We start from the raw sequence: 9601 nt of genomic DNA, 5'->3' as shown, positions 1-9601 counted from the left end.
TCTGATGAATTATGTTTATATGAAAACCTACAGAAATGTCCCAGCAGGGCAACTTTATATGGGTTTTGGAACTACCATGAGTGGAAACAAAAATCATGCTATATTCAAAGTTGCTTTAACCAGTCTTATCCTTTTACATTTGGATTCAAACAGTAATTTATTTAATCAGGTAATCTCAGTGAGCAGCACAAGCATGAGGTTCTGCAGAGTTGTCTGAAGAATGTTAAAGGCACACTCGTAGAAAAGGTTTCAGTCGTAGTCATCTGGACACTGTTTTCAGAATCAAGACGTTTCGGCTCCCATCCGGAAGTCATTCTCAAATGTGAAAATGGTCTGATAACTCAGACACAATTGAGAATGACTTCCGGATGGGAGCCGAAATGTCTTGATTCTGAAAACAGTGTCCAGATGACTACGACTGAAACCTTTTCTACAATGGAACACTCCTGGACAAATGAGGGACTACACCGTCTTGTTTTAAAGGCACACTGTAATCTAGACTTGGCATGTGCATGTACACGTGTCATTCAGGATTATATCATCTGCATAAAAATGGATAGTGTAAATTTATGTTATGGCATCTCAGTAAAATAATGGATGACACCAAGGGCTCGTAACTTCTTGTGGCATTACTGAACTGCCCCTTTAACCTGCTGTTAACACCAGAACCTTCTAGCTTCACTGACACATTCAACGTACTGTTACTGTCAGGAAATTTCTTTCACAACAGTGAAGATTGTAAATAAAAAGGACCATCTTGTGGTACCCCCTTAGTTATATCTGTATATTCCCTGTATATACAGCACCTGTGTAGTGTCACTATATAGTTATTTCAAAAATTCATCTATGCAAATCCAAGTAAGGACCTTGCCGACACTCAGCCGGCAGCACTGTGTGTCGGACAGCGTGGTCAGCAACACTGGGGCCCCTCAGGGGACTGTCCTCTCTCCATTCCTCTTCACCATCTACACCACAGACTTCAGCCACCACACAGAGTCCTGCCACCTTCAGAAGTTTTCTGATGACTCTGCTGTGGTGGGATGTATCAGCGGTGGTGATGAATCTGAGTACAGGGCTGTGGTGGGGAACTCTGTCTCATGGTGTGAGCGGAACCATCTGCAGCTGAACGTGACAAAGTCTAAGGAGCTGGTTGTGGATCTATCTATGTCTCCATCCAGGAGGTCAGTGTGGACATTGTAGAGGATTACAAGTACCTGGCAGTACACATGGACAATAAACTGGACTGGCCTAAGAACACTCAAGCTGTTTACAGGAAGGGCCAGAGCCGCCTCTATTTCCTGAGGAGGCTGAGGTCCTTCAACATCTGCCAGACAATGCTGAGGATGTTTTATGAGTCTGTGGTGGCCAGTGCTATCCTGTATGCTGTTGCATGCTGGGGCAGCAGGTTGAGGTTAGCGGACGCAAACAGACTCAACAAACTGATCCGTAAGGACAGTGACATTGGGGGGGTGGAGCTGGACTCTCTGGCGGTGGTGTCAGAGAGGAGGATGCTGGCCAAACTACACGCCATCTTGGACAGTGTCTCCCACCCGCTCCATGACGTGCTGGTCAAACAAAGGAGCACCTTCAGCGGAAGACTCATCCCCCCAAAATGCACCACAGAGTGACACAGGAAGTCATTCCTGCCTGTGGCCATCAAACTCTTTAACTCCTCCCTCTAAGAGTCAGTCTGTATGACCTTAAGTCGATAAACTGGACATTGGACCATTAACATCACTGAAATACTTGAAATAATTGTGCAGTATTCTGTGTTTTATACTGCTGTGCAATATACTCTGTTTTCAAATATTTATTCATACTTCTATTACTGCTGTGCAATATCCACCATCTCATAATCATCTTAATAAGCTACACTTAACTTGACAGTACTCATTATTGCACTATTACTTATCCTTTGTATTATTACATTATATTATATTATTATACCGTGCATACTTATCAAGTTACCAACCTCTAAATCCACTTTTGTACTTACACTTATTTAGCTTTTATACTTTATATCCACTTTGTACTTAAATTATCTTAGCTGTATTATAGTGTATTATATATTGATTTGCTTAGTACTTCTATTCCTGTGTGCATTGACGTGATAGTGAGCAGCTGTAACAAAGAGTTTCCCCTTGGGGATTAACTTGACCGTTCATGCACTATTACTTTATACCATATTATTATCATCAACCGGTAAACCCACTTTGTGCTTTATACTTGTTTTATTTTATACTTATACCCACTTGGTACTTAATTTATTTTCTGACCTGTATTATAGTGTATTATATTTTTTGCTTAGTACTTCTATTCCTGTGTGCACTGACGTAAAGGCGAGCTGCTGTAACAAAAGATTTTCCCCTCGGAGATCAATAAAGTATTTCTGATTCTGATTCTGATTCTGATATCTGAGTAATTAGTTATTACAATGGTGGTTGATCTGAGACCATCAGTACAAATTGACTGTGTTCTATATATTGCAGCCATGGGATTTATTGTTTGGATGAGCTGCTTATACCAGCAGATTGACTTAATCATGTGACTGCACCCAGCATCACTGCTGGGTGTGGTCAGAAGTGTGCTCTGCTGCACCTTTAACCACACCTAGCAGTGTTATTATGTTGCACTGGATACACCCTGAGTAGAGTGGAGAGTTTGTTGACTGCCCCTGCAATTCTTTGCAATGAGTGCTGCAGGTTTGCAGTGAAAAAAAGGGACACAAGTTTAAAAAAGGAAAGAGAGAAAAATGGGAAAAAACTGAGTAAGCTGAAAACTTTGCATTCAACAATAATTTTAATAACATTAACATTAACATTTAATAACAGAATTTCTCTGAATTGATGATAATAAAATGGCATTTGTATTTCACACATCTCCATGGAGACATAGTAGAGAATCCAGTCATCCAGGTCTGTCACTGTAATAACTAGTGTGAGAGAAAGGCTGTGAGGAGACTATGTGTGAAACTGCACGTATGCTATTCACAGCTGGCAGACAGGGCAGGAGGGGCAGAGGCTCTGTGTGTGTGTGTGTGTGTGTGTGGAGTGTGGTGTGAAGTCACGTTTATCTTTGTGTTATGCAGACTGCAGACTGTGTGACATCATTACCCAACAGATTTTCCACAGAATTAGTTCTACACATTTTAAATTATAAGACTGATGATACTTGTGATGATGTGTTTTTCTCATAGTCAACAAATCCCTTGAAAATCCCAAAACCAGCAATTAATGTATCCTACAGTACTATCAGCACTGTGTGCATATAAAGATTGATATATTTTATTCCCCAGTGCCACAGAGCTCCATTGTTGTCCAAAAAGTATTAAAAACGCATCAATGAGCCACACTGTTGCACTGGGTGACATGTTCCTTCATTACCATGAACACACACACTGTAGTTTATTTTGACTCAATCCCACATACCCCACCGGTGGTCACCATGGTTTTATTTTAAGCCTTTAATTTTTCAAACAATGGAATGTCTGTTGTAATGAATCAACCAGGGTAGCAGGGGGAATACAAGGGAACAGGACTCAAATGCTGACACCGGAGGCAGAGATGGTGCACATCAAATCCAACAAACCGGGTAACAAAGGCGGGGACACTTGACAAGTAGACAATGACAAACTGACACATAACAGAGGAAGCACACAGACTTAAATACACTCAGGTGAGGGGAGAAAACGAGACACAGGTGAATCTAATCAGGGCAGGGCAAACAATCAAAACCGGCAGGAAAAGCAAATTAAGACAGAAAGTAAAACTACAAGACACATGAGGCAGAACTTACAAAATAAAACAGGAAATAACTACACTCCAAGCCTCAAACCATAACAATGTCATGCTGTAATTAGATTGTGAATTGTGTTATCTCTTGAAGCAGCAGCAGCTGCCAGCAATCACATTGCATTTTCTTCCAGAAATTATTTTCATGAGATTTGTTGACAAAACAAAAATATTATGCCTGGTCACACCAGAAAGTGGTACAGTGATTATTCCACACATCTTTGTGAAATATTTGGTTCTAGAAGCTTGGTGATGTAGTGACTATACTCACAGGTCTAGCTGATGAACTGCTGTAGCTGGCAAGCTAACCGCTAATCGCTAGCCAGCTGGGCTGTGCTGGTCAGTCGCTCCTTAGGCTTCTCTATTTTCTTTCTACTGTTCTGTTTACTCCTCCCTTGCATTTTCACACCATGTTGTTCACTAAAAAACTTATTGAAGAAGGAATAATTAATCTCTCATGAGCTCGCTAACAGACAGGACAATGAATTCACACAGTTTATTCAAAAGATGTATTTGTAGCGTGGACTCCTGTCTCATGACTGTGTGTAAACCATGTCTCTTAAAGAGATTAAATAAAAGTGAAGGATGCAGCATAGTTTATAAGCTATGATAACTTCCTCCATTTTGGACTCTCTGGCTTGCCCTCAAAGATCAGCACTGTCAAGATGGCTTGCTATTGGTCAACAGTGTGAATGTGTGGGTCAAAGCACTGACTTTGCCTCCACGAGCAAATTCACTAATTGTGATGATTCCATTGGAATAAATTTAATCCCCTGCAAATTTTGCCGTTTTAAATACTGGTGCGACCAGGCCTTTATCCTTTAAATCTATTTTAATATTTGTGTGTGTTAGTATGTGTGCATACCCCTCCCTGTGTTCTTTCTCTTGTCTGTAGGGAGGCAGCCAGGTTGGAAGAGTTGATAACCCAAGGAACCTAAACACACACACATAAAATGGCTTAATGTGCTCTATTTTGTAAAGTACTAACAAGGACTTGAGTAAAATGGATCCATCAGTACTGCAATAGGCATTAGCAGACTTTTTGACTTGGTGTAGGCTGTGTCTGAAATCACTCATTGTTTACTCATTCATTACTCACTATAAATTAGACAGTAGCTCAGTAATTTAGTGAGTAGTAAATTGAGATTTTGGACACTTGATCATTATCATTTTGAGTCATCCCTAAATTTCACACTTGATTCACAGACTTCGAACATGGCAGTAAATATAGTACACTATATAGTAGGGAGTGACTTTGTACAGTTGTTACTAATAACATTAACTATAAAACCATAGCATCTAAATGGAATTCAGCCATCATTCATTTAGCTTTTTACACCTGTGCTTTTCCTACCAAGACACGGCAAAATCTCTTTTGTGTAAAAAGGCTATCTGAGTGAAATATTTACAACTCTGTCTTTCTCTGACACCAAATGACAAGAAAACATATATCAAAATCAGAACGCTTACATTTACCTCAACTATTTATTAATCAATAACCAATTTAGGTTTTTTATTTTTATATTTTTATTTGTTGTAGGTAATTTAGAATCTATGTATTAGGCCCATGTTTTAGGGTGTGGGAGGAAACCAGAGCACCTGGAGTAAACCCAGCCAAAGAGGGGAGAAAATCAAACTCCACACAGAAAGGGTCAGGCCCAGGAACTGAACCAGCACCTTTGACTCTGACCTCCTGGACCTCTTGTCGAAGCGTGTCATTTTCCCAGCTCATGGCATCTCTTTCCGTTGTTAGCGATTGATACGTGACCTTCAGTACTTTTACACTTCAGAGTCTGTCATAGAGCTCCTGAACTTTGAGTTGCTATGTGCAATTTTGTTGGCTCAAAGCTTCATTTTCTTCTTTTATGACATTATTCCTATCTTCCAAAGCTTGTTCTTTTACAAGCTTTTTCTCCATCTCCTGAATTTCTTTTTTCAGGGTGTTATTTTGATGAGCCTTTTTCTCTGCTTTCATTGATTTATAATTTGCCTTAAAAGCAGTTTCGTTTTGGATCTCCTCGCTGAGCTCCTAGATTTCTTGACGGAGTTCATGTTGTCTCAAGGCTTCTATCTCCTCTCTCAGTGTATCGAACTTGTCTTCAAAGTCTTCTTTATTTAGAAGCTTTGAGTAGAGCGCTCTACATTTTTTAAGAAGCTCATTATTTTTTGCCACGACAACTTTTTCTTCTGATTTCAGGGCTTTATATTTTTCATTCATGGTTTTTCTGTTCTGGAGCTGTTTGGTAATCACCTGAACTTGTTCTTAGATATTATCATTTTGTCTGCTTATCAGTTCCATGCGGTTCATCCTCTCCCTACACATGACGTCCCAAATTTTTTGATTGTTGTAATCTTTGTAGAGCTCCTGGAGTTGTTGCCGCAGTGTGTCGTTTTGCTGGCTCATGGCCTCTTTCGACACTTTCATTACCTCATTCAGTTCCTGCAAATCCTTTTCATGCTGGAGTTCTTTGCACATCTCCTGAATATGTTGTCTCAGATGGTCATTTCGCTGGCCTTTCACCTCTTTTTCTGCTTTCAGTGCATCCAAAGGTTTTATATTGCCACGCTTTTCCTTGAGCTCCTGGATTTCCTCTTGCATGCCGTTATTTTGGAGCCTTATGGCCTTTGTTGCCTCCTTCATTGCATTACAAATTTCCTCCAAAAGGTTCATTTTGGAGCCTTTTGCGGAGCTCCTCAATTTCTTGCTGCAGCTCTTCATTTTGCTGGCTTGCGGCTACGTGCTCTGCTTTGATTTCATCATACCTGTCATTCAAGGCTTTGGCTTGCTCAATGGCCTCTTTTTCCACTTCCATAGCATCACACATTGCATCTAATCCACTTTGATTTTGGACATTTTCATAGAGCTTCGTTAGTTCTTTTTTCAGACACTGTTTCCTAAACTTACGCATTTGGAGTTGAAGAGAATCAAGTTGTCGGTTGATTGCCCCCATGTCCATTTTCATTGCATTGTCAGTGATATCTGTCTGTTTTTGGAAGAACTCCACAGAAGGGACTGTCTGTTTGTTGCAACTCATTTGTTTTTGTTTACCACTGTGTATTGTGTATTATGGGCTCTCTACACAAAGCTCTATTGTAAGTGTTGCAGAGATAATAATCACCACAGCACAGTGAAATCAGTGCTGACAATGCACAGTATATTTGACAGTGAGTATAGGTGAAAGTGGAAGTGTATTCACTCAGTATAGTGTGTCAGTATCAGTGACTTTCTTCTTCAACTAGAATTTCGATGATGTCGTACAGGAAGTGACATCACTTTTCACACCAAATGGTGTTTATGGAATAGTCCTGACATGATACAGTATTTGCATTGTGGAGCTTAACACCAAGGGGTTAATAACTTGTGGGCCTCTATTAACCTCTTTAGTCCCACTGCTCCCCTGGCAGTTCATGCTCCGCAGCCAAATATTGCTCAACCCCACAGAGCTATATTTTAAAATCTAGTGATCTAGAAATCCCAAAGTTTCCAAAGGTACCAAATATGTCAGACTGATTTTTTTGGGAAATGTGTCTAAGGGGATGCACAAGAAATCTAAAATATTTCCATTTTACGGAGTGGTGCAGCCTCAAAAAGATGGAGTCTTTCAGGCCCCTAAAGGGTGTGAGGCACTGGGGGCAGTGTTAGGTTTAGGCAACAAAAGCACTTTGGTGAAGGTAAAGGAAAGGTCAGGGAAAGATGGTGGTTTCAGTTATACGTTAATAAAGTAAACATGGTGTGTCTCGTGCTTCAAGTTACTGCTGACTTTTTCTATGTTAAGGCCCGATCCCACCAGCTTTTTCATTCCAACAGAATTGCTGCAATTAGCGGATTCACTCACGGGGCAAAGTAAATCTGCACAAATTTTTTGCGTCAAGCTCAGGCTAAGTTTGTTAGCCGTGTGTCACTGTTGGGACCACTGGCACTCCACCATTTGAATTTGTTCATTTGTGGGACTTTAACTGAACTTTTTATCATGAGACCACATGCTTTGTTCTGTAAACAAAGGAAAGCCATAGAACTCACTTTCCCACAAACCTCCAGACTTCAGACCTACCATAGGTGTGAACTTCCAGCTACCATTGTTCTCTCTCTTTTCTTCCTGGCTTCAGCTGCAGCACAGCTGCTCAGCAGCAGCTGTCCTCCAGCGTGGCCTGCTCGGAGCAGACACTCAGCAGAACCAAATTCTCTCTTACAGCAGTGATGCGAGGGCCAGCAGAAGATTCCTGCAACAGAGGTTAGCGCCAACGGCTACTACACAAAGACTGTCAGCTAACTTTAAGAACTAACTTTGAGGAGAACAACAGACAGGGTGACCATTTCCTCTATCTGCACAAACGGACTGCACAGCAAGGACTCTATTTATTGGTGACTAGTGGCCATGGTATAAATGGAATACTAGTATACTAGTTCCAGGGTGCGCCTCGAACATACATGGATGCTATGTAATCCTCACTTTGCCAAGCCACAAAATACTGAAATGCGAAGCTAGGTAATAGCTAATAATTTCCTTAGTTTGTTTATCAGTGTCAAAACAAAATGAAACTATATATTTATGACCCGTTTTTAAAGATCAGTGTGTTCAGTAGGAACCGATGGGTGCCACATACACACACACACGGGTGGAAAATCAGAAAGTATTGATAAATGAACTAACATAAAATACTGATTAACGCCAGCCTCATCCTTTAAAGGTGATAGTTGCAAATGTTGATGTTCTTCCATCTATTTCCTTGTCTTTCCCCCACACTACTATACATTCTCCCATGGCTTCCCTATTATGTGTTAAGCTATTTTGGCAGCCTGTAATATACAGCCTTAGAATGCTGTGTCCCTCTGACCCTGAAGGCCTGTGAACCTACAGAATGTCTAAATTTACACCACACTATTACAGTCAATCACTGTGCAGCTGCAGAGATGTGGGGCAGGCGGTTACGTCCTCCAGCCTCTCAGAACATGCAGACTATGTTTGACAGAACATCTGATAGCAGTGTCATGTCTAGTTTTCCCCAACATGAGCTGTCTCACATCTTCCCTGAGTAGGAATGTGTGGCTTATATGCCATGTTTGTTTCCACCCACATGTGCAAGTTAAAACAGTGATCACTGGAGGTAAATGATGTTTTACCGAAAGCTTATAGCAGCCAAAATACATTTGTCTCCAGTGGTGGTATATTATGAGAACCACATTCTGTTCTCCCTCTGCATACATTCAAAGTTAATGAAAAATGACAACAGCAATCCTTGTGTGTTCCTGTCTGTGTGTACTTCTGCTTGTATTGTCTAAACTGAGTCTAGATGCAGCCACCTTTTTTTCTTTGAAGTTTTCAATATGATGTCCTCTGTAGGTGTGTGAGGCTTTGCATGGATCAGAATAATTGCACTGTGGTTTACCAAGGACACTAACCTCTTTATCTTTTCAAATCCCTGCCCTGGCTCCTCTGCTAAGGTACAGTTACATGTTCTTGCTCAAGCCAGTGACTCACTGTCATATTCCTGTTTCAGCAAAAGCCAACTGACTCCAGATAACTACAGAATTCCTGAAAGGAGAATCAGAATTTAACTGGGCCAAAGGGCAAAAAGGCTCCATATAGCTGATAAAATAAAAAGCATTGAGGAGTACTCGTTTGGCTATCCCTGTTCACATTTTGCTTTGTGAGTTATTATTTAGTCAACCAACTATGCAAACTGAAGCAGCAGAACATATCGACACATGTCGTGTTACCACTCCAGCAAAACAAATTCAACAAATGATAAAAAAAAGTAGAACAATGGACGTGTTTGGAACAAAGAGGAAAAACAGTACTATTATGCCA

The sequence above is a fragment of the Siniperca chuatsi genome, linkage group LG23, assembly GCF_020085105.1.
Source record: "Siniperca chuatsi isolate FFG_IHB_CAS linkage group LG23, ASM2008510v1, whole genome shotgun sequence".
Lineage (NCBI taxonomy): Eukaryota > Metazoa > Chordata > Actinopteri > Centrarchiformes > Sinipercidae > Siniperca > Siniperca chuatsi.
The sequence above is the reverse complement of the archived record's forward strand: the minus strand, read 5'-3'. Positions refer to the sequence as shown.